Here is a 26,392-nt window from a genome sequence, read left to right on the forward strand (position 1 = left end):
AAATCAGGTTCATATAGATTTTGGGCATAGTTACGGCTGAAAATAGTTTGGTCAATATTTTTCCAGTCAAAATATTATATCTAAATAGAAAAATTGCAATATAGACTATTATGAGTTTTATGGTTTATTTAAACATATCAGTGTATTCCTTGACCCCCAAACATAGGGTTTGCCACTGAAATCGGGTTCATATCTCGATTTTTGGCCAAGTTACGGCCAAAGGACGGTTTTGATGGTGGCCATTTTGAATTTTGCTCCGAAAAAAAATTGCTCAAGCGTGACAAAGTGGCATCACTCGGATTTGAGTTTCGTGTAGTCTATGTTACCAGAATCTGCAATAAAATTGTGTATGTACTCCAAAACACACCTCGGGTAAAATTCCAGTTCTGCATCCAGACTAATTTACCTGATACTGATTTTTACTCCTGGACAAAAAAAAAGAAACGTTGAAGACACAAGATGAAATCAAGTCTATGGCAATACAATATAATTATGTAAATCATTGAAACATGACAAAATTTACAATTCCACTCGGGGCAATCGCATCTGCCTGACGAAGGTTTCGAAATGAAAATTCGCATTAAACTCAGAAACTACATCCATTATAAACTTACTATACATGTTGAGAAAAATCAAGCGTATTAAAGTTGGAACTCGACAATGTCCTCATCATCCTCATCATTGTCACATGGAGTGGTTTATGCAGCCAGAGCCCCTGCAGTTTCCACAAGCTGGAGTGCACTCAATGTTGTGCTTCTTGCATGTGCATCTCATGGCGCTACATTCAGCCTGGCAGTTGCACCTAATGACACGTAACATATTTTCAGGATCTGGAGCTATTGATGTCTGAAGTGGCACAAAACCCTCGTCGCACTTCTGCCAACCCCAGTCTCTCGGAAGAAGTTCATCTGCACATCCCTTCCATTCTTGGACTTGCAGATACACGGCAGGCTGTGATACTTTGCTGCTTCTGATGTTGGTGGTAACGTCTGTGGTTGCACGTGAGAGGAGCTCAAAGCCACCTTGTCCCAGTACCGCTGATACCGGAGGGTGTCCAGGGTGTCAGTTGACTTTCCATTGTTGATTATCACCAATGTTTTTTCTCCTGCATCTGCCACATCACATACGGAAGCTGGATATGTATCAAAAACCTTGGCCTGCTCACGGAATGTGTTGTTTGCTTTGAACTTTTTGAGGGGAGCTCCCTTTCCAATCCCATGAAGACGAGATGTTGTGTCGCACCCAAGAACTGCATGTAGAAACAGTATGTGCTTGCATATGTCTGTACCAATCATTTTCTTTGTAGCCTTGATGTTCCAGATGCGAGGCTTCTTCGTGTTCTTCTTTGGCTCGGGACAAAAGAAGAGGTCATGGGATTAGTTGTGCGCGAACTGCGTAGGCAATGGCCTTGCCACTAAACATATGAATCACTGCATTGGGGGCATATATCAACTCCATCAGTTCTTGAAGCCCGGATGACACCATTAGGTGTCCAATACATCTGAGGAAACTCATCTCTGCGTGGAAGTCGCCCAAGCGTAGGACAATCCCTTTCAGATCACTTCCCATAGGCTCCGAGTTGATGATCATGAGGGCCTTCCACCAGAGGGGCTGATCAAAGGTGATTACTGGAGTGACACCGTGGCGTCATGCATGTTCACTGACAAACATCAGGGTCGAGTATATGCATGTGCTGTCACTCGAGTTCATGTCTATCATGGGCAAAACATGATAGCCGCCTTGCCAGGGTGGTCACCCTTGTGTATGAATTGCATCATTCCTTACCATGCAGGTCTGGGGGACCCAAACAAGATGGATGTCTTCCACAGAACATCAAGATTTTCAGAGCAGTTCTGGGCTTTTAGGTTGACAAGTTTCTGGTACGTTACTGCAGCAGTCATCCCATGACTTTCTTCCTTGTGGTACCGTATTTGCACCCTTCCAACCATTGTGACATCACGAGACGTCACCTTAGCCCTGGGTATTGGCCGGTCTGATCTGGTTCCAGGTGTGACGGCGGTAATCATCCCCATGCCATGGAATGTGCCATGGCCATCCAGTGTGCGAATGTTATGGTCCACATTGTCAGCTGCATACTGCACAAACTCTGTTGTCAGGTTAGGGATGTCTGTTCCATGTGACTGAGCAGCATTTCGTTCAAACTGATGCACCTCTTCATATGAACAGCAGAACCCGTGATGATGAAGGGAGTCAATGAGAAATGGTTTATGCGAAGTGATGATATAGCTGCACACCCAACCCAACCTGCAGTGGTGCCAGTAACACTCTGGGTCGAGTTCCCTGTACTATGGCTTGCCCAATTGAAGCCACTTTAACACCATCTTTCTTTCCCACAAACAGTCCTTCAAGCAGTACCAGCAGAGTATCTGGTAAGTATTTAATGCCAGCCTCTTGCGATTGCAGGGCATCACCACATGGGTAGACTTCATGGGATGTTTCTAATGGTTTTAATGTCTTCTTTGATGAGTTTGGCAGCGGCCTGTACAAGCTTGATTTTCTCTTCAGTAGTGTCTTTTTCCTGCTGCTGGTTGTTGTAATATTCCTGAAGCACTGCCCTGGCTGTTGTCCTGAAGGTGACCACGTTCAGCTTGCCGTTGATCGCAGTTTGGATTATCCTGTCACCAAAGTGTTCCCACAGCCTCGCCTTCATGTGGGTGTAGCTGTATGCTTCATGGTTAGTGCCCGCCAGTTTCTGTGTCATGAGGTCAATGAGATCATTGATGGTGATCTGCTCATCATCATTTTTCTCAAGAAATCTTGCCACTTGCAAGAATGCTGCTGTCTTCTCATCGCCTCGAGGCCATCCAAGCTTTTTTCTCTTGGATTCTTCAGTGTCCGTCATCTGAGCTATTGGTATCTGTTTATTTGTGTGAAAGTTAACAGTGCATGTCTGGTGGTAAACTGCATCTGCTGTGTGCAAGTCGTGCACACGCAGAATCCGTGCATTCACAGCATCTGACCAAGCATCGGCTCGTTCGCGGCATATAGCCAGGGGCGTGTCCTTCAATCCAATTGTCTTTACTTGAAGCACATCCTGCGTCTTCCGCTTCCTCCCAAACTTGGCTGGTCTACCACAGAAAAGGCAATCGGTGTTGAAAGAAAACCCCTCCTCAGATGACCTCAGTACATGTCTATCACTGCTTGTACTGGCCTTTGACTCTTCTTTCCTGGTATCCTTGGCTATCTGATGTGGGTTGCAGTACATACGCCGGCAGTCTTCGTGCACCCTTTCCCCAGGTACAGTGTGAATGCTGTCTTTCCTTGCGCTGCTGGCCTGGTTGATGGGTGAACACCCCTTTTCTGTTGGAGTTGAAGCTGATGGGCCTCCTCCATCCTGTTTGCAGATGGCACACCGTTCAGGTCCCTCCATGCCTGAAAATAAAAAATCCAGAGTTGGTATAATTGTTGTAAAGTTTGAACTGACTATGTTATATTAACAAATAAACATAGCTATGGTATTTAAAATCAGAATTTGTCTTAATCCTATGAATGTATTAGCTATAGCCAGGCGTTTATCTTTTGTTTGGACCGAATACGCACAAAGTGCACATATTTCAAATTAAGGGGGTAGGGGTAGGCAAATGGAAATAAATTCAATAAAAATTAATATTGTGTGTTAATTCTTTCACCAGACGATAGTACTAATGTCCCTGTATCTGGAAATATATAGTATTTATGCCTGGGGATACATATGTTCTTATATGAACAAACTTTCTCAAGTCAAAATATTTTTTTGGGAAAAAATATTGACATTTTTGGACAAAAAAGCTATAATTTTTTATTTTACCCTCAATACATTTCACTTTTTTATAATTATTCTTGTATATCAACATACTGACCATAACTAGAAACAATTAGAATGCAGAAAAACATATATTTACATATTAAAATATCAATCTTTACAATTTTCTCATTTTCCCCGAAGCCGGGTGGCGGCCATATTGGATTTCCATGATTTCAGGACTTTCCCCCCGGAGGATCCCTTAGGACTTTTTTTTCTGTCACTGAGGACATATCCAGGAACCAAAATCTGTTGAGTTTGCTTTTGTTGCAATTTGTGGGAGGTTGACCAAATATTTCTGCGAAAATGCCTGTACTAATATTAAAATTGTTTTCACCACTTAAAAATACATATCTTTGTGTACGACTCTTAGACCATTCTTTGAATCTATCATTTTCCCAATGGCGGTACTCAGTTTTATAGCTTCTACCGAGCCGCAGCTCCGAGTGCTGTACGGCCGCTCTCCGTTCACTGCTGATTTCCGTTTCTGTGTACGATATGCGAGCAATGCTGATCTGTGTACATGTCTATGTATGTAAATTCTATTACATCCGCTGCAGTAAAATTCAGTGCACGCTTCTGATTAAAATTAAACAAAATACAACTGGTTTTAAAACTAGAAAATTGTGTGATGAATGGAGAATGGAGACAAAGTGCGCGAACGCGACAAATCATTTTCAAGATTTAAGCTTCATTTTTGAAGATGATTTTCATCTCTTTGCAAATTCGGACAGGAACATAGAGTCCTGAAGCCGTGCTACACGAGAACAGTTCTTGAATGGCGAGGCTCGCGACATGATGTTTTCTCCGATTTCGCTAGTGGAGAGGGCGTTGGAGCAGGGAGTGATGGTGAGTCCACATCCCACATATGTAAATCTGTGCATTAAATGTTCACTTTAGATCTATATAGAAAGATGGCAGATCCAATAATTTTAATTCCAACGAAATGTGTAGTTTTTGTATTCTGCCATATATTTATGATATATTTGTTTAGAACTGTGGATTGTATTTTTAATAGGCTTAGTTAGTGTGTATGTGATGCGTCAGGTATATGACCCAAGTCATATTTGTTTGGAGGGAGAAAACTGACACGTCTGGTACGACTCACATTTTTTGGCGGAAGGGGGCTGGGGGGGGAGGAGGTAAAAAAACTGGCGTGTCGGGTACTAAAAGCCAGCAGCCATCTATAAATAAAAAAATAATAACAACGAATAAAAAGTGTCTCCTTCCATTTTAAAAAAAAATCCGGATGATCAAGTGGCATTTTTTTTATTTGGCCTCAGCTATTTATACATTAACATGGCATTTTTTCAAGAAGGAAAAACCCTTTGCGGAGAGGGGATATTATTAGTATTAATACTGTTTTGTAATAACATTTTATATGATGGTATTATCATTCATCTTGCTATTAGTTTTGGTATTCGAAGCGGTCTTGGATAAATGCAACCATGAGCTGTTATAACATGGATATACACCTCAACACGGACTTCACCGAAGGTGGAACACCCCCTTGGGGAAGGTAGGCAAATGAGGTTGCTGCAACCTCCATTATGTGACCCTTAGTCCTCCTGTCAAGTTTAGTGGAGCTTGGATAAGTAACAACTGAATGTATTGCAGTTAAAAAACTGTCAGACAGACAAGCAGACACCGAATTGCATATTTTAGTATTATGATGAAGGATTGCACTGTGTCCTGTCTGCCAGCATTAGTTGGTGGATGTTAAAGATCCTAGTGTCTCTCAGGTAGAGTTGCCAAGTTATCACTGACACCCTGAACAAATTACAAATTCATACCTTGATTACTGCTGGGAAAGTAAAGGCAAACTACCTCGTGAAATCCTTGCAGTGAGGATGCTTTGGTTGTACTGAACTCGCCTTTGGGCTGTGCACCATAGAGAAAGGGAGATCGGCATATATAATCGGTAAAGGTCGAGCAGAGCATTCTTGACTCCTTAGGACCAAAATTCCTGTGTGAATGAAGGTCAGATCAAACCAGATGAATTTCGCTCCACTACCGATGTACATACAAACTTGAACATGTTCATTACCCCTGTGTACAAAGTGAAAAGTGGTGTTAAGCAATTGGTTCATTTTGTTTGTCTGTCTGTTTGTCTACAAACATTAGTTTATCATTGAGCGACAACTTCATTTAAGTTGAATATTATATTTTATGCCTCCGCACCAAGGGTGCCGTGATGGGGGATGCCGAAGGCATTATTTAAACATGAATCAGAATGTGAATTGGAATACGAACCTGTCATTTAGCAATACAGTAATTTGGCTCTGTATTCTTCCCAGATGTCCATGTGCAGAGAGGAGTGATATGTACATGTGTATATATATATATATATATATATATATATATATATATATATATATATATATATATATATATATATATATATATATATTGTTGCGGTTGTGGAAATTCGCAAACCACCATTCAGGTCCTGTAGGTGAGATATCTCTGTAAGTACAGGTGTAGTTAGCCCAAACCCGTTGTTTAGAGGGAATAAATGTGATTCATTCGGGCTGCGACCCTTTAAGATAGCCGTTTTTCTGTTCTATCTTTATTTTGAAGCCACCACGTCTCAACCGCCATCACACAACAACCACTGACTGCAACGCCGCTTCACAACAACAACAACAACAACGCCAACAGCCATGACCTTTACCTTCACAACTCGCTCCCGCAAACATCGCATCAACGCCATTCCAAACGTCGCCATGGCCATAAACCACCACAATAAACCCTCCACCACCTTCACCTCTCCTTCTGCGGCCATTCCCGCACCACTTGTGAACGCCGAGCGTCAGGCTGTCCTGGCCTCGTACGGGACGCGTGCCGAACCGTGAGTGCAAAGTGCGGCCTTTCCGAGGAGAATTCGGATCAGGAATGATACACACCCACTTCTGATCCGTCCAATCAGCAAGCGCGGGGCGGTTTGGCCCCGCCTCCAGGCGCGTCGGAGTAGAATCAGGATATGCAAATTCGAGGATCAGGGGAGACTCACGCCCCTTTTTCTCCGTCCAATGGGCGAGCGTGGCTCCACCCCCGAGCTCATTCTGATCCAGAAATTTGCATATGGGTTCTCCTGCCGGACTATAAAGCGCCGAGCGCGGGGCGAATTGAGTCAGTTTCGAAAAAAGGTCAGTTTTGGAGAGCAGAGTGTGGCAGCGGCAGAGTGTGGCAGCGGGAGTCAGTTTTTTCGGAAGAGTCAGTCTGGAGAGGTCGGAGAGCCGAGTGGAGCTCACAGTCTGTCGGGGTTCGGAGTCTGTCGGGGAGCTGCAGAGAGGGGAAGCCTGGAGTGCGGTCGAGTCGGGTTGGAGCGTGGAGTGAGTCGGGAGGGGAGGGCGTACAGGTGGTTTGCTGAAGTCGGCTGAGGAGAATTGCGGAAGAGACCGAATAGCTTGGGTCCGAGGCAAGGAAGACGGCGGTCGGCGATGAGCTCGCAGTGGAGTCGCTCGTCGCGGGACCCAAGCAAGCCAGCTATCCTCTTTCCCCAGAGCATCAACAATTCCCCCCTTTTTCCCCCCCACGCTGAGATAGTGCGAAAAGGGGGCCCCGTTCCCACCCCACTCAACGAAACCCACGAAGAAGCGCGGAGTCGGGGCACCGCCGCGCCACCACATTTGCGGCTCATCACAAAGACACGGGTAGGATCCACCCGGTCTCGCGGCCCACAGGCCCCATCTGCCCCCTTGTCTTTGAGGGTGGCCCTTTTCTTTTGCTTTTGAGTAAATGTGTTGTTGGCGCCGTCTGTAAAGTAAAACTGTTTAAGTGTTGCCGTGTGCTTGTGTAGTCGGTAGTATCTCTGCATTGTTGTGTTTCTTTTTCTAGCATTTGCTGTAGGTGCATAATTGTTGTAATTGTATATGTGTGCTCTCCGTGTGCCGCGGAATAAATGTGCATTATGTTGAACTGTTTTTCCCGTTTCGCTTCGTCTTTTCTTTAATTGAATCTCCATCTTGCTTCACGTAAAGGGTTGGTAGTGGGCTTAATACGCCCGATAATTAATCGGAACCGTCGAGGCCGATGATAACACCGCTCAGTTATCCCGATAGTACGGAACGGGTCGCTTAAGTGGCCCGTGTCCGGAGTCGACCTGCGGCGAGGTGCGATCACCCGGTCTACCCTCCGCGTGGGTACTTAGGTAGGTCGAATTTGGCGAACAACCCTATCCCACGCGGGGGGCTGATTGGCACGATCGTGGTGAGGCCGAAAGGTCCACCCGTGATTAGCTCCCGGCGTTAGTCCGAGAGGGTCACCACAGAATTGTCCATCCGGTGGGCGACGTGCCGTGATTCGAGTTACATGGCCGTTCGTACGCCGGCGGGCGCGAATTCGCAACAAGATATGTGTATATATGTGTATACATATATATATATATATATATATATATATATATATATATATATATATATATATATATATATATATATATATATATATATATATATATATATATATATATATATATATATCTCTTGTTACGGATCTGGAAACCATATGCATTCAACATACAGATGTCCCAAAAGTCAGTTATGTCGTTAAGTATGTGTATAGTCAGATCCCCTTCCTTTTGTCTAGTGGGAGAATCAAAGGTGAGCGTTGAAATTTCTTTTCGTTAGGTTATTACATCCAACAACCATCCCATCCTCCATCACGATCCACCGCCAACCAGCTGCCGTCTCGCACCCTGACGTGCCTAGGCGGGATCTCGCGGTTCCAGTTTCTCGGCTCCCAAAAACGTTGTAACTCTTTCACGATGACCTTTGCAACATTGATACTGTTGCTCGACAAGTATGAACCCGCGTGGAAGAGTGGGAGGGCTTTCCTGGCAGGGGCCGAAACCCCGCCCAGAAAAGGCGAACCCATAGGAGCCTGTCCAATCAGGGCGGGGAGTGACGTCTGTTCGAGCGAGCCCCTCCCCGTTGAGGGAGGTCTATAAATTCCCAAGCACTCTCTGAGGCAGCGGGTTGTTACGAAGGTTGTTCTGAAGTTTTTGACAAGGTTGTGGTGGTTGAGAGTCAAGTGAGGAAGAGAAGAAGGGTCTTGGAGGAAGTTCTCCACGGGTTTCTGACAAGGTTTTGGATAGGGCTCTGAGGGTTGTTGTTGAGCGTGCAGTTATTTTGAAGCGGAGAGTTGAGCAGAAGGTCGTGGAGGCGGCGAACGTGTCCCTGCTGGCCCTCTACAAGGAAAGGAAAGAGCGACCCTGACCCCCCTCCATGGACCCCGCTATTCACCACCCGAGTGCCGCCACGAACCACGAGTCCCACACGTGCGACTGGGGACCAAACCAACGACCATTGTCAGGTGCTGCACCATGGAGCACCCCCTTCTTCTGACGGTCAGGTACCCAGCTGGAATCTGACCCCCAGCTCGTCTCTCTCCTCGGCTGCGAGGGTCCAATAAAGAACTCGTTTTATTTTTATTTGTGTGTGTGTCTGCGTGTGGGCCCGTCTTATAAGTAGAAACTGTTTAAGTGTTTGTTTTTGATCATTGTAAATATTACTTGCATATGCGCATTAAGTCTTCCCTGTCTATTTTTATTGTAAATAAACAATTGTAGAAATATCCCCAGTTCGTTTCCGTCCCTTCTTGCATTGGTCCAGCATGGTTCGGATCTGAGTATAGGCGGGGTTTTATCCCCAGTAATCAGACAATTGCTGCCGGGACGTCCTGGGCAGGCCCACTCGACTGCATCCGAGCCAGAAAGGTGGCAGAGTGGTAGTCAGGTCAGGTCAGGTATGGGAGCATGTGCCAGAACAGCGCGTCGCTCCGTCCACTTTCCGCCGGTACTCCAGGGGCCTCCGTATGGCCATCCCCTAGGTAGGTGTCAGGCCCATCCCCATCTCCTTGAGATGATGGTCAACCTGCTACAACCACGAGGCACGTGGTCGGCCCACTGGCCTCCTCCACTCATGAGACTCCCTCGCTGAGAGAATGTGGTGAGCAGGATCAACGTCAGGAAAATGAACCACATGTCCATACAGCCACAGCTGACACTCACGCACTATGCAGGTAACAAATCTCATTTGAGTCTCTCTCAGCAACTGCTCGTTGGACACAAAATCCGACCAGCGATAGCCAAGGATTCTCCAAAGAGACCTGGTACCAAAGGAATTAAGTCTCCATCTCAGATCCTTGGTCAGAGTCCAAGTCTTGCATCCATAGAGCAAGACTGGAAGTACCAAGGACCTGAAGACTCAGACTTTTGTCCTCCCGCACAGGTACCGGCAGCGCCACACCCCATGATCCAGTGAATCCATGACTCCCCAGACCCGACCCAGACGTCTATTGACCTCTGACTCACAGCCAGCAGAGACATGAATATCACTGCCAAGGTAAGTGAATCTCTCCACGACCTCAACATCCTCACCACAAACAGGCACAGACAGGACAGCAGCATCCAAGATGTCACCGAAAGCCTGGATCTTAGTTTTGACCCAAGAAACGCGTAATCCCAGCGGCTCCGACTCCTCATTCAGCACCTCAAGGGCCCCCAAAAGGATGTCTAAAGTCTCCGCAAAGATGACTGCATCATCTGTAAAATCAAGGTGCGAGATCTTGACATTCCCAAACGATGCACCGCAACTTGATCTCTCCGACATCCTCCCTAGAATCCAGTCCATACAAGTGCTGAAAAGTGTGGGGGCCAGTACACACCCCTGACGAACTCCAGTAACAACTGTAAATAAGTCAGAGATGGTACCACCACACTTCACAGCACTCTCAGTACCAGAGTAAAGTTCAGACATCAGATCGATCAGTTTTGGTGGCACCCCACGAAGACCAAGAATCCTCCAGAGGACATCCCGATTCACTGAATCAAACGCTTTACAGAGATCAACATAGGCTGCAAGCAGCCCCTGCCGAAACTCTCGCCTGCGTTCGGTGAGGACACGAAGAGCAAGGAAACGGTCAATCGTTGACCTCTTTGGTGTAAAGCCTGACTGCTCTGGACGCTGGTGCTCAAGCAGATGGTGGCGAACCCTATCAAGAATTATCCGAGCAAAGACCTTGCCCGGCACTGAGAGCAGCGTCACCCGTCGGTAGTTGTTGCAGTCTTGGCGATCACCCTTCCCTTTCCAGAGAGGGACAACAAGGCCCCTCTTCCAATCAGTTGGGATGATGCCTGTGTTCCAGGCAGAGCACAAAACTGCATTCCATGACACGAGTGCAGCATTTCCACCAGCCTTGAGAAGTTCAGCATGGATGCCACAGATCCCTGGAGCTTTGCCCCGTTTCAACTGGTTCATCGCAGCCTGTGTTTCCACAAGCAAAGGTGGACCACAGTTGATTCGAGGGTCAGCAACAGGGATTGTAACACCCTTGACGTCCAACTCGACAGCTGGTGGATCAGCCTGGTACAACCGCTCAAAGTAACCGGCCCAGCGGGCCTTCACTTCAGACTCGTATGTTAAGAGCCTTCCACTCTCTGCTCTAACTGTAGTGCTCTGAGGGATGGGCTTGGATGAACGCAATGCACGAATTCCCCTGTAAGCGGGACGAGAATCACCTGTCTACAGGTGATGCTCTACCCCCTCACAGATTCCTCGCACATAGGCCTCCTTGTCCACCCTCAGTGCACGTACAGTTTTACGCCTCAGCTCCCTGAACAGCTCAGCTCTGCCATTCAGCCTGGCCCTGCGACTCTGGTCAATGGTATCCAGTGTCCCTTGAGATACAAAATTCTTCTTTGCCCTGCGGTGAGTTCCAAGACATCCACCGGCAACATCAAGGACGGTGGTCTTGAAGCCATCCACAACTCTTCAGGACCCCCCAAAGCACCCAGACCCCCCAAGTGTCCACTCAGCCTGTTCGCAAACTCCTCAGCTACTCTCTCATCCCTGAGCTTGCCAACATCCAGCCTAGGCTGGGATGGTACCATTCTCCAGGATTTAAGGTGCAGCTTTAGAGTTGCTACAACAAGCCTGTGGTCATTATTGAGGAACTGAGCACTCCGGTAGACCCTGCAGTTCTGGATCATCCTCCAACGACCGTCAATGAGGACATGGTCAATCTCCTTTGCCACACCGCCAGCGTTGGAATACCAAGTCCAGCGATGAGCTTGTGGGTGCTGAAACCATGAACCAGCCACCCTAAGTCCATGACTTCTTGCAAAGTCAAGGAACTTGGTGCTATTCTGGTTCATACTGGTAGTCGGTAGGTAGTTCATAGTGAGTGGTAGTCGGTAGGTGTAATTTTACCGCTGCCGGTAGAGTGAATCTTGTTCGGCCAGGCGTTCTGAGGGCGTGGATTCCCGGGAGCCGAGACTGCGTGGGTACTTAGGTACATTGGATCGAGACAAAATAACCCTACGCCACACGGTTGAGATATTGGCGATCCATGGTCGGTTAAACCACCCGCCGGCTCACGGAGTTATCCGAGCGACGGCCTACAATTCCGGGGAGTCTTGTGGAGACGACGTAGCTTTCCCCACCTCGTGGTCGTTCTCGCCACCGACCCCCGTTCCGCAACCGCAAATATATATATATATATATATATATATATATATATATATATATATATATATATATATATATATATATATATATATATATATATATATATATTACTCGATCTCTGTCTGGCAGTCAAACAATTTGAAAATCGTTCCAAACAGGAGACTTACTGTTTTTGAAGGACGTCATAAAGGCCACAAACAACAGGCATGAAAATGTCAAGTGACGTGTGAAATAAGGTGGTGTAAAAGATGTTGCACAGCAAACTTCCAAAAAAAATTTCAACAACTTTTAAAATCTTTATTTTATTTCAATTGATTTGTATACTTGAACACTGTGGTATACAAATCGTCTTATTGGCACTTTCAAAAACTTTGCATTTAGCAGTACTTGGACAAAATATTACATCATTTTACATCATCACGACCAATCAGATTTTCCGCTCGCATATACCCCACCCATGTTCCTTTTTCTCAAGACTGCGCAGGGCTTGGTGTTCTATGAACCCTGTGGTTATCTCTGCCAACGAAGGTGGATGGAGGTTATGTTTTCACCCCGTCTGTCTGTCTGTTTGTCTGTTTGTTTGTGAACAGGATATCTCAAAAAGTTGTGAACTGATTTGGACGAAATTTGGTGGAGAGCTTGGGTATGTGATATGGACGAATTGGTTAGATTTTGGTAAAGATCCGAATCTGGATCCGAAATTTTTTAAATTGATCTTGCACTTTTGAGAGATCGGGCCAAAACGATACATAGCACGATATCTAAAAAAGTTTTGGACGAAATTTGGTGGACAGATTGGGTGGGTCACAAGGCCAAATTGTTTCAATTTTGGTGACGATCCAGATCGGAATTCGATAAATTTTTTTTTATATTTCTGAAGTGATTCTTCACCATTGAGAGATTGGGTCAAAAACGATATTTATCATTTTATTTCAAAATGTTGTGGATGGGTTATGACAAAACTAGATGGATGAGTTGGTTAGGTGACGAGGACAACCCGATTCGATTTTAGTTCAGGTCCGAATCCAGATTTGTCCTATCAGTGGGATACAAAACGCAAACTAATAAGCCTGGCGGAGGTATGCACTCTACCGAGTGCCCTTCTAGTTGAACTACATTTTCATGCTTAGGTGTTTACTCCACCTCAAGCATCGGATTTGACTTCAAGTTCTGTAACATCAGAACGACAACTCCTTCACCTCCACACTGTGGCCTCTTAAATTTCTATAAATCTCTGTGCAGTTTTAGTGTCATGTCGCTATAATGAGTCATCCATGCTCGGTCTTGAATGAAATATTATGAAAGCATGATATAAATAAGTGAATACGTTCACGTTCATGATGTTGTTGCGATGACGTTGCCTGTCGTGAGTGCTTTCAATCTTTGCATGTGGTGCGGCACGCTGAACGCACACACATTTCGACCTTCTTACGCCGTATACAGGTGATTATGGCACAGGTTTCATCAACATGGTATTTGAGTTAAGCCAGCATCCTCATGACTGCACTGCACACAAAACCGACATAAACATCAGATGAAAATAAACCGTCATTGCAGCTAGACGACGTCATGGAATGAAAACGCTCTCAACAAACTCTTCTCCAACACGTGGCTTCCAGTAAGTGAACTGTTGAGTGTGACTGACGTGACGATCATGAGTCAGCACGCTTTCAGCTCTTAATTCCCAATTTATACTAAATACATTGTCAACTTTACTAACCGGCTCAACATCCCTGCAACACGTATGTATCAATTGCCTCCTTCTGATGTCATAATCCACCGACATCTACAGGTGATCGCGCATACCTGCGCGTTCGGCCCACGATTGCAACGTTAATCATCACCACCGTGTGCGTCGGTCGAAGACCTTGAAACATCAATGGCCGTCGAGGTACAGAATACATCGTTCTCAGAGATACATTATCTGATTGATGTTCCCTCTTGTTTATTTATCTTTTGCTCTACTCTATATAGTCCCCATTTCCTACGTCATAAAACTGCTTATTTTATTTGTTACATTTATCTGTCACTCATGTCCCCTCTCCCTCATCCGGACACCCTTTAAAATCATAACTGATGAAGAACTATGACAAACAGACAGCTTGGCACTTGACGTCACTCGGGCCCAGTACATGCCTGGAACACCACAGGGAAAAGGGGGTCTCAACAGGGTTTAACTTTCCCTCCTGCTTGTGGAAGGAAATGAAAAAGAAAGCAATCGATTTCCAAATTAAATAACTCATTTCAGATGATTCCAACTTCACAGGAGGGAGAAGTTTTCGGTTGCCTTCTGGTCTTCATCAGGCCAAGCTGTTTGTTTCTTGCTTTGTTTTGATCTCATACCTGATTGCTCAACTTTGAGCACCAAGTCCCATGACTTTATACTCCCCCTTTGCGGTCGTTATGCAAGTTGAATTTGCAGATCATAATAATAATAATAACGAGAAAAAGACGTCATGTAGAACATGATACTTGCAAGCTCCCCCCCTCCGTCTCTCCAAAGGTTGCTATGGATACATCAAATTGTCCATTTCGTGAAGATTAAAATTGACATTATTCATCAAAGTTCAGGTCAATCGGATGAAAATTGTTTCTTTTTCAGATTGAAATTGATGATTTTAGAAGTTTGACCTTGAGTTGACCTTTTGACCTGAAAAAAATAGGTGCTGTCCAAATTAAGTTATGGGCTATGCAATTGCTGCTTAATTTCCAGGTTAATTGGATGAAAATTGATGATTTTTCAGATGGAATTTGATGTTTTTGGAAGTTTGACCTTGAGCTGACCTTTGACCTTTTGACCACAAAAATAGTTGATTTCCCAATTTAGTGATGCGATATGCAATTGCTGTTTAATATTCAAGTTAATAGGATGCAAATCGATAATTTTTCAGATGAAATTTGATTTTAGAAGTTTGAACTTGAGTTGACCTTTGACCTTTTGACCTCAAAAAGAGTTGCTTTCCCAATTTAGTGACGCAATATGCAAATTCTCTTCAACTCTCAAGTAAATCGGATGAAAAATAACGACTTTAGAAATACGACCTCAAGATGACCTTTGACCTTTGACCTCAAAATCAATAGGCTTCTTAGTTGAGACTACCTATACAACTTTGTAAAGTTTCATGACAATCTGTTTGGAATTGTGACCTGTAGGCGATTGACAGACAAACAGAATAACAAAATCGACTGACCAACATCCTTGAAAAATCTTTGATTTTGCAAGAAAATAATAATCACAAGTCTGGAGACGGCAATGGTTCACGAGCGGTATTTGACAATGTAGATTGTTTCAGAAGTCAAGGATGAGACAATGTGATAATGTTTGACCAAGTTATAAAAATGATCAACATGATGTGGTACGAGTGACAGATTATTAGCAGCAAAATGTCGAAAACCTGGTTTCGTTCAACAACTTTCAAAATTTACCTTTGCATAATCTTTAAAAGTCACAAAACAATGTTGTGGACATTAAAATAAGGAAACAGGATACGTGCTATAACTTATTGGAGTTAGTTCGTCGAAGAAGGTCGAAAACCCGGTTCGATTCCCACAACTTTGAAAATTTGACCTTTGTGAACTTTAAAGGTCAAAGGTCAAGGATTATGACCTTTGGTGCAAAACTTCCTCTGGAACATTCCAGGAACAATACAACGTCATATAGGCTGTATGGCATTTCGCACTCCTCGGATTATCCAGACTTTGATGAAATCAGCGTAAAAACAAACTTGAAGGGGGCGCCACGGGCAAGGTGTTCGAGATAGAGCAAAATGGTTTGAAGACTATTGGGTGGGAAATGACCTCAAGATTATGCATAAAAAATTTTGTCATCCTTGCTCTCAAAGTTTGGGCGGTTGTCTGATTTTTATGTCAAAATTCGAAATTTTCTAATGAAACCTTGTGACCTTGACCTTGGGATGAAAATGAAAAATCGAGCTCCGTGGGGCTATGCAGGTGCCATTTGGCTAACCAAATACCGAAACACCCTGCCAGATTCGACAAATCCCTTGGAGAAGATGCAAATTGAAATCAGCCACCCCCTAAAAACACGTTTTTTTGGGCGTGGCTCCACCCATAACGGGCGCACCACACCCATTCTCAGGAAAACACAACTCGATCATGATATAAACCTCCCACCAAAATTTTATCAGGATCGGATCAAAACTCACGGAGCTATGCTCGGGACAGACAGACAGACAGACAAACAAGCAGACAGACAGACAGACAGACAGACAGACAGACAGACACACACCAATACTGAATATTGTGGTCACTTACTGACTCGTGAACCAAAAATGATAACAATAATAATCATAATACAGTTATGTTGAATTGAATTAGTTTCGGTATTAGAGATCTGTCTCGATTTTAAAATGTTTTTTTCAAGTTTTATCACATTATTAGACAATAAGATGTTTTCGGGGATATTCGAGGTCTTGAAAGGTTTCAGCCAGTGATATCATTCTGAAATTATAAAACGACAAATTCTCCAATCGTGACATCTTCATAGACTGGCAGGATAGTCTGGGCTCTACACTGGAGAGGTACACACATTCACGTCTAAGCTGTCCAGCCCAGGTTCGAATCCCGACCCAGCTATACACTGTCATCCTGGTGTTTCGCAGGCAGTGTGGTTCATCACTGTGTGTGCATTCTCTCAGATGGACGTTAAACTGGTGTTTTGTCTTCTAGCATTCATTGGTGGACGTTAAAGATCCCACGGTGTCCTTCGCGAAGAGTAGGCGAGCTATCGCCAGCACCCTGAGCAAATTACAAATTCCTGCCGTGATTTCCTGAGTCTGAATGGCGACCGGACCAGGATTGTAGCCTCGTCAATGCTTCGGCAGTACCAATGCTCTGCAAAGGGGAGGTACATAATTGATTGATTTGATTGATTGATTGATTTGATTATTGACGACAACGACGTCTTCATGTGGCCTCTTGGATTGGCTAATTGAATTATGCTTCGTATCTGTTGGACGATTTCAGGTCCCACACGATTGCTCAGACTTACCTTTGAGCTGTCTAATCTGGGTTCGATTCCTGACTTGACTGCAAAATGTCAGAATGGTGTTTCCTTGGCAAGATGTTCCATCTTAAAGTTCGCTGTCCCTTGGATGGCGGTTATACTGGGTGTCTTAATTGCTAGCATTAGTTGATAGACATTCTCAATATCACCGGCACCCTTAACAAATGTCAAATCCCTGCTTAAATCACTTTCGGTCTTACCTGGCGAGCCGCCTGTTCGTCAAACGCAGGACAAAAACTTTCCCAGGCTGACCCTACAAAGGTGGGAATATTTAGTGTCCTTAAAGTAGTTGTGGTTCGATAAAGCAGTTTTAACAAGTGCTAACTTGGTGTGCACTTTTATGGTGTGCAGTCAGTCAGAGCATTCCAGCATCAAACACTGGAGAGAAGATGTAGGAAGCCAGTACGTGCGAACATTGATGCCGTTGACAATGTAATACTTGAGCTGAATATGAATTGGCCTTTGTCTGAGTTCCGATTTGTGATGTTTCTCTGCCACTGACCTCTTGCTAACCATTTACATTTTGGCATCGACTTCAAAGGTTATCTAAATCTGAAATAAATTTCAACTCAAAGCAATCAATGTTGGCATTGGGTTTCCAAAGCAGCATGACTGCAAGCCGAATGTTCTTGTTGGGGTTATCACAGTTATTATTTCCAGCAAGTTGTCCGTGTCTACGTGGGATTCAAAACGGGATTAGGGATAGAGGGGGGCAAAAATGAAAATGGCATCTTCTATCATCGAGCAGGCAATCTGGGAGAAACGATTCACATATATTGCCACGTCTGATGCAATTTCAATACTCGAATGGCGACGAGGTGCTCCATTTGAAGCTCAACTTGTTTGATATATGTAGCTTTTTGATGCCGAGGGTCCGTAATATAAACTTGTATTGGTGTTAAAACCAGCGACCAATTGCAAATTCATAGTGGGATTAAGGTTCCCGGAGGGAGGTTCAGTTTTGGTGTCCATATTGAGTGTTCAGTTTTGGTGTCCATACTGTCCCACCTTTTGAAGAATAAATTTCCCATACCTTTTGATTATTTTATTATTAAAATTTTAAATTTTCAATGATTTAATTTCCCCCAATTTTCAACTTTTTTTTTTCAATTTTCAATTGTTTAATTCTTCAATTATCAAGTTTTTTTTCAATTATTGTGTGTGTGTGTGTGTGTGTGTGTGTGTGTGTGTGTATGTGTGTGTGAGAGAGAGATAGCTACAACATATTATAGAGGTCCTTGTTGTTCACAAAGCATTTTGTTTATTAGTACCGGTCATTGTCTACAGCTGTCATTCAGTATGTTGCCTCTCAAAGTTCTCCAAACGAGATATTCAAAATGTTCCAAGAAACGCCGCTGTTTTTCAGAAATATAAATATAATATTAATTAGTGTACGAATCAACATTTCATTTCCGATTTTAAACACTTATCGATGTAAAAATAAAAACATTTTCCTTTCTTGGACGATGTCGTGGAAGTCGTTGCAAGAACATTTTGAACGGACTTCGTTCAAGATCAAAATGTAACGTCACCGCATGCAGCTTGCTCATGTGGTGTGCGCTATGAAAGAGGCACGGGAAGGAGATTTTTAAGTAATAAAATGACTATTCAAAAGGTATGTCGAAGTGTATTGCAGGAGGTCGGATTTCAAACAGAAATTGATATTACTTAACAGGTACTACATATCCCGCTTGTGAATATTAATAATATCAAGTCGAGCTTTCATTCGAATGAGACTCCAGAGTTGGCTTCAAATATTAAAACAAGTAAACGATTGGAAATGCAAGTGCGATTATTGTTAAATCACGTGTCATCATCTTGGTGGTATGGAAGACATGTGATTGATTCTATTCTGCGGTAAATCCTTTGGACACAGGACAAGAAAATCCATCCCGCAACGAATTTGTAGAACCTTTATGGAAACTGAAATGAGGAGCTGCCAAGACGTTATGACAAAAACATGGACAGGCTCAAGCCTGTGGGCTTTACAGGAGGTAGCCTCGAGCCTGTGGGCTTCAAGCGTATAGCCTCGAGCCTGTGGGCTTTACAGGAGGTAACCTCGAGCCTGTGGGCTTCAAGCGTATAGCCTCGAGCCTGTGGGCTTTACAGGAGGTAGCCTCGAGCCTGTGGGCTTCAAGCGTATAGCCTCGAGCCTGTGGGCTTTACAGGTAGCCTCGAGCCTGTAGGTTTTACGGGTTTCGCCTCCAGCCTGTGGGCTTTACAGGTAGCCTCGAGCCTGTAGGTTTTACGGGTTTTGCCTCCAGCCTGTGGGCTTTACAGGTAGCATCCAGCCTGTAGGTTTTACGGGTATAGCCTCCAGCCTGTGGGCTTTACAGGTAGCCTCGAGCCTGTAGGTTTTACGGGTATAGCCTCCAGCCTGTGGGCTTCACAGGTAGCATCCAGCCTGTGGGCTTCAAGCGTATCGCCTCGAGCTTGTGGGCTTTACAGGTAGCATTGAGGCTGTACTTTGAAGAGGTAGAAACTATCAAAGGTATAAACAGCGTGGCAGATCAAAGAAAAGTAAGAATCACCTATCAGGTGAACCAATGGGAAGACGTTTTGCACTGTTCAGCTCACCTGTTCACCATGGGGTATGTGTGGTGGAGGGAGGGTATTTTAAGCTGCTCTCTTAAGACGAGTCAGCTTGAAAGAATGGATTTTAGATTTCTCAACCCAACGTATGTGAGCTGTAAAGAAGGGACTGCTCACTCAGCAGTGCATAGGGTGAAGGCAGGGTATATGTACTGCTCACGAGATATACAGTTGCCTAACTATTTAGTTATTATTACAGAAGCCATCATTATAAGTGGCTGATCAGGCGTACCGATGATTTTTGTGAACCTCATGGACTCATAAGAGACTGAGAACCCCACTCCCACCCCATTTCCCGTCTTTCAGATTCTCGAACTCGTGATGACTTTGAAGAGACCGGTGGTGTGTTGAGTGACCCACAGTGTGTAGACCATGAACTGAAATTTCACCTGAGATGCAGGAACTCGTATCTGGTGCACTGGATTCCTGTAAATTGCGTGCGTCTTCTGAATTGAGGTGAGCAAAGGTTCTGTTGTGAGAATATTGCAGGAAATAAAGTTTCAACCTTAAAATTGAAGGTCTATGCTATAAACCGAGCAAGTACACAAACTGTTATGGATGCCGTCGTGGCAGCCTTTGCATTTCCACTGGCAATGTGAGCTGAAGTATGTTGTGAAGTCGCAAAGTAAATGCAAATGTGCTACGATCTACAGGGTATGCAGGTCGACAAGAGGGTGGTGTGAGGAGCTTGGACAATTTTATCATATAAATTGTATTGTCTATTCTGGATCGACACGATTGTGTGTCAAACACTTACTAACAAGTTATAAATTGAAGTTTAAAATTTTTTTAAAATTGAAATAAAAAATTGAATAATTGATTTTAAAAATTGAAAAAATAATTGAATAATTAAACTATTGAAAATTGGACGAAAATTAAGTAATTGAAAATTGGAAAAAAAAATTAATTGACAAAATTAATAATTGAAAAATTAAACAATTGAAAATTGGGGGTAAATTAAATAATTGAAAAAAAAATTAAATTGAAAAAAATAAAATAAAACCAGGGGGATATTAAATAGTAATTGAAAAATTAAACAATATAAAATTGAAAAAACCCAAAAATAAAATCGGGGAAAAATTAAATGATTGAAAAACAATTGAAAATTGAGGAAAAATGAAACAATTGAAAAACATTAACAAGAAATAAAAAGGAAATCCAACACAGGTGGAGGCCATTCAGCCCCTCATGCCTGCACGAACACCACACCAACCCATCCACACAAGACCCAAGGAAGAAAATGCAACAAAAATGTTTTTTAGATCCTCGTGGAGGATCTCGAAGTCTTTCTCACGTTGTTGGTCTTCTATTCATCATCTTCTTGTGGACTTTTTTGTTTCACAGCCCACAGTTTTCATCGAAACTTCTTGAAACTTGGTGTAAATATGTAAAAATTCCCCGCGCAGACACTAATCATCTCCGATTTTGAAAATTCCTCCAAGAAAAAAAAGTTATGACGTCAAAATATCTCCGCTAATGGAAATCGCCGAAAAAAATATCTCCGAAACTAGGCAAGCTTTTGAATTCTGTTTGCGGGAATCGAACAGGGAATTAGCAGAGATTAATTACCGCACATATGATACATCACTATGACGTCGTATCAATTTTTATGACGTCATTCCTATTTTTTGACATTTTTTGTTTCACAACCCAGAGTTTTCATCGGATCTTCGTGAAACTTGCCATGTATATGCAGAAAGCCCATGCACAGACAGTAACCATCTCCGATTTTGGGAATTCTTCCGAGAAAAAAAGTTGACGTCATTATATTGCCGCTAATGGAAATCGCCTATACCATTATCTCCGAAACTCGGCAAGCTGTTTGAATTTTGTTTGCGGGAATCAAGCCGGGCATTAGCACAGATAATTTATCGCAAACCTGATACATCACAATGACGTCATATTCGTTTTTATGACGTCATCATTAAGAGGACGAGGATCTGAGCTCATTTGAGCTTGCTTTTTTGTAGTTTTCTTGTAGCTTGTTTTTTTAGCATCACGCACACGCACACACACACATGCACATTTCCACACATACACATATACATGTGCATATACAAGCACACATACACACACACACGTGTATACACACACACACACGTGTATACACATACACACACGTGTATACACATACACACATATATACACGCACGCACGCACACACACACACACACACACACACACACACACACACACACACACACACACACACACACACACACACACACACACACACACACGTGACAGCCTCGTGTCTCAGCCATAATTGTTGAAGCAACAAACGTGCTTCGGAGCTCACCTGGTGATTTGTTACATTGATCCGTTGCTAATTTGCATCCATAATCGTTGTTATTTTACACGTAAATACCGCCTGGAATTTACGATCCTCATGACATCTATGTCGAAATGTTTGGCTGTGGAATGATTTGAGATATAAATAATGTTGTGCGGATATAAATGTGTTTCCTTTTCCCACCATGTAAATGTCACACATTGGCTCGAAAGATGGATTCATATTGTACACCGAACAAGGTGCCGTCGTGTTCACGAAGCCCGTAAGTGTGCTCACACCTTAGCAACAGTCTATAAACTTCAACGAACACATGAACACAGGGATTCTGTGGTCTTAGCAACCGATCAACTGGTCATGGTCCAAGCGGATCAGATTTACCGGTGCGTGCCAGCTCTTGGTACCCGAGAGGTCTTCGGGGAGTTTTGTGATGACTATCGGTCCAGGCTTCACAAAGACACCGGCTATTCCTGCCTGATATTCCTGACTCTTTGAATCGGATCCTTATTTATCTCCGATACCTTGGAACGAGTTGCTTTCCTTCGTTTTGCAGTCCATCTGTCTGCACTTGAGGTGATGTCGTGGAGTGCAATGAAAGGGAAACAAATTACCTGCTCAACCTTCATCAAGTGCACCACATTAGGACGATCCAGTTGTCCCATGATGGTGTTGTGAAATGAACAATGGCTATTGTGAAATTAACAATTGCTATTGTGAAATGAACAATGGCTGTTGTGATGAAACGTGTCGGAACAGCCAGATCGCCTGTTGTCCCTCTTGAGCATTTGTTTATCAGATTAGCTTGCCTCCCGCTCTTTACGAGCACCTTCCGAAATGAGTTCACATCATGATCATACCAAGGTGTGCCCCCCCCCGCCCCCCCGACGTTGCATGAACAGGTGTTGAATGACATTCCATCAAGTGATTTGAAAACTCTCATGAGATTGCTTTTTGGTCGAATTATCTGGAAATATTCCCGACGTAAGACCTGGGTTGAACCCATTATTTATTGTAAAAACTGCATTACATGAGAGCGGAGAGGTTCAAACATTTGTCTTTAAGCCGTCTCGCTTGGGTTTGAATCCCGACTCAGCTACAAGCTGTCATCCCGGTGTTTCACAGGCACTGTGATTCATCAACGGGTGTGTCGTCCCTCCAAACTTGGCCTCCTGTCTGCCGACATTAGTTGTTGGACGTTAAATATCCCACGGTGTTTTTCGTGAAGAGGAGGCAAGCTATCTCCTGCACCATGAAAAAAAATTCAAATTCTAGCCCGAACCAGCAGAGGGCACTGCATCAGCGGCACAGCTACACCCTCAGCCAACGATGAAACCAGGCAGCCTCGTGCTGCATACTTAAGAAAAAGAAATCCCAAACCCAGAAACTAATAATGCAGACTTATCTTTTTAAAAAAGTCCATTCTACCCTTCTAGTTTTCTCTGTTTTCTCTGCAACCACTTATCTGATCGACATTAAATTTTCACCATTGGTGCGACTACTCATACAGAATGGTTTAAAAAGAATTTGTCGTTCATTGTGCTCTTGTGATCTCGTTGCGAGATCTTTTTGAACTCCCGACGTTATGGAAAGTTAAAAATACAGATCTCGTTATATTCCATCGCAATGACGTGCTTCTTATTTTGTGCGTAATATCCCAAAGTGTTAAACGTGGCCCATTGTCCGGTGAGCAATTGTGTTAAACAAACACTTTGCAATCTCACAGTTAAAGACATCGGGATGGATTTGAACAACAATGCCCCATCTCCAACTCCCAAACGGCTTTGTGCACCTTTCAGGTTCAACAACATTATCGTGATACGTGGTGCAGGTGCAAGTGGTTAATAATAGATGTGCAGAAATATTGCCACCGGGGCGATGGCATGGCCGATCTCATTCCGTCGCTGGATTCATCTCGCTGCAATGTTTATTTTTTGCAGAAGGTGGGGGTTTGGGGGTGGTAAGAGCAGGGCTGCGTTGGGCAGGGGGACGTCTTGCAGATTGGGGGTGGTCATGATTTATAAGTGAGGCTGAGATGGAGATTTTAAGGATTAATAAAAAGGCTCAACAGAACCTGATCGGATTTTTAGGACGAATCGGACGAAGTCCCCGGAGGCATGATGTTTTTCGGTTGTTCGTCCGTCTGTCCGTACGTACGGTCCATGCTAGTTACCTCTGCCACTGAAGGTGAAGGAGGTTATGTTTTCACCCCTCTCTGTTTGTTTGTTACTTGCAAAAAAAAAGAGAAAAATTTGACGTGTTCATCGCCTCCGTTTGTTTGTTTGTTTGTTTGTTTGTGTGTTTGTGTGTTTGTTTGTCCGCTCGCCATCAGCCCAAACCGCTCAACAGATCGTTCTGAAATTTTCAGAGATTAATGTCACCGACTCTGCGACGGTCCCACATTGAGGTTTCATAAACTTCGGTCCACCGAAAAGGTCTACTTGGGCGAATAGGCCAATTTGAGCCAAATTTTCTAAAAATCCTTAAATTTCATCCGATTGTCTTGAAATTTGAACAGGATTTGCATATTAGGTCAGTAAATTTAACCACCTATTACTGTTGAGGTTATCTTCGGTCAAAAGGTCAACATAGGCCATAAGGTCCACCAAAAATCGGCCAAATTTTTACATTGTTTCTAAAATTGTCAATTTCAATCCAATTAACTTGAAATTTGAAGAGCATTTGCATATCAGATCACTGAATTCAACCACCTATAATTTTTGAGGTAAACATAGGCCAAAAGGTCGACATAGGCCAAAAGACCAATTTGGACCAAATTTTCTAAAATCCTCAATTTTCATCTGATTGAGTTGAAATTTGAAGAGCATTTTCATGTCTGGTCGCTGAATTCAAACACCGATTTTGGTAAAAATCTGAATCCGGATCTGGATATCAGAATTATTAAATTTATAAAGTGATTCTTCACCATTGAGAGATTGGGCCAAAAACGATATATAGCATGATATTTCAAAAATGTATTGGGCCAGATATGTTCTCGTGGATCAGGCGTTGGGTGGCAGAGGTGTGCACTCCACGAGTACCCTTCTAGTCCCTTCTAGTTTTCTCTGTTTTCTCTGCAACCACTTATCTGATCGACATTAAATTTTCACCATTGGTGCGACTACTCATACAGAATGGTTTAATGATAATCATGACGTCATCAGTCTCGTGGTGTGGAGCCATGTTAGAAAAAAGGAAAAACTTTGGACCTCTGTATCTCCAAGACTGCTCAATGGGAAAAAATTGAAACTTGGTACATGTCAAATACTCTCCTTGGGAAACAAGTGTGATTTTTTGATGACGTCAGAAGTGGCTCCTTTATGATGTCATAATTGCATACATCGAACGCTTTATCTGATCAGTATGAAATTTTTAAAGGTCATCTTGGGTTCAATTCTATGGGGGAAAAAAATATGGATGTCATCGATCACATGGTTCAGCAGCCATATTTTTATGACATAAAAACCTTCAAAAATCCCATTCTCTGAAATGACTGAACAGAACGAGGAGAAACTTTTACAGGTATGATCACCTATCCATGCGAAACGAAAAGTTCTCCACCTATGATGTCATAGGTCACATGGTTTGGCAGCTTTGATTTTTTTAAAAGAATATACCCTTAAAAATCCTCTCCAGAACGGCTTCACAGATCAAGGGAAAACTTCACCCACATGTTTCCCAAGCCTTGGGGATACCAGGGTGTTCACGAATAATTAATAGGTCACATGGTCTGGCAGCCATATTGTATTGAATCCAAATCTTAAAAAATATATTTATTTTGAATTGATTCATCAATTGACGTGAAACATCAGAGTTGTGATCTCGTGGACATGTGGAATACATGTTTTAAATTTCAACCTGATTGGACACATGGTCTGGCAGCCAGAATTATTTAATATTTTGAATCTGGGTTCAGGGATTTAAATCAAACTTGGTACAAGTATGTGTAATGATGTCAATCACATGGGCAGAGGCATATCTGGCGACGTTGCGACGTTAAAGAGTGCTCTTCTCGTTTTTCGCTCACCTGGAACATCATCCCGCGGAGCTTATCGGTTGGCACACAGTCCGTCCGTCTGTCCACAAATACTTGCAACGTCTTCTCTGAAACTACTCACACTGTTTTGATTAAACTTTACTATAGTCTTCATCACCCTGTATGTATCGAAGTTTGTACACACCATGAAAAAAAATCGGGGTCTGAGGGGTCTTGA

General features: G+C 43.4%; 1 long non-coding RNA gene and 1 pseudogene across 1 annotated transcript in view; one reads left to right on the forward strand and one right to left on the reverse strand.

Annotated features, from left to right (window-relative positions):
- Positions 1 to 1,781: 1,781 nt before the first annotated feature.
- On the reverse strand, positions 1,782 to 3,391 carry LOC147028937 (uncharacterized; annotated as a pseudogene).
- A 1,144-nt stretch (positions 3,392 to 4,535) lies between these two features.
- LOC147028938 (uncharacterized) overlaps positions 4,536 to 26,392 on the forward strand; it is a 24,047-nt gene continuing 2,190 nt past the window's right edge. Inside the window, exons 1-2 of the long non-coding RNA XR_015056958.1 lie at positions 4,536 to 4,651; positions 20,198 to 20,347. This is a non-coding gene — a long non-coding RNA (uncharacterized LOC147028938). The remainder of the gene's footprint in view (positions 4,652 to 20,197; positions 20,348 to 26,392) is intronic.

The sequence above is a fragment of the Eptatretus burgeri genome, chromosome 4 (genome assembly GCF_056783735.1).
Source record: "Eptatretus burgeri isolate ZD-2024b chromosome 4, Ebu_testis_v1, whole genome shotgun sequence".
Lineage (NCBI taxonomy): Eukaryota > Metazoa > Chordata > Myxini > Myxiniformes > Myxinidae > Eptatretus > Eptatretus burgeri.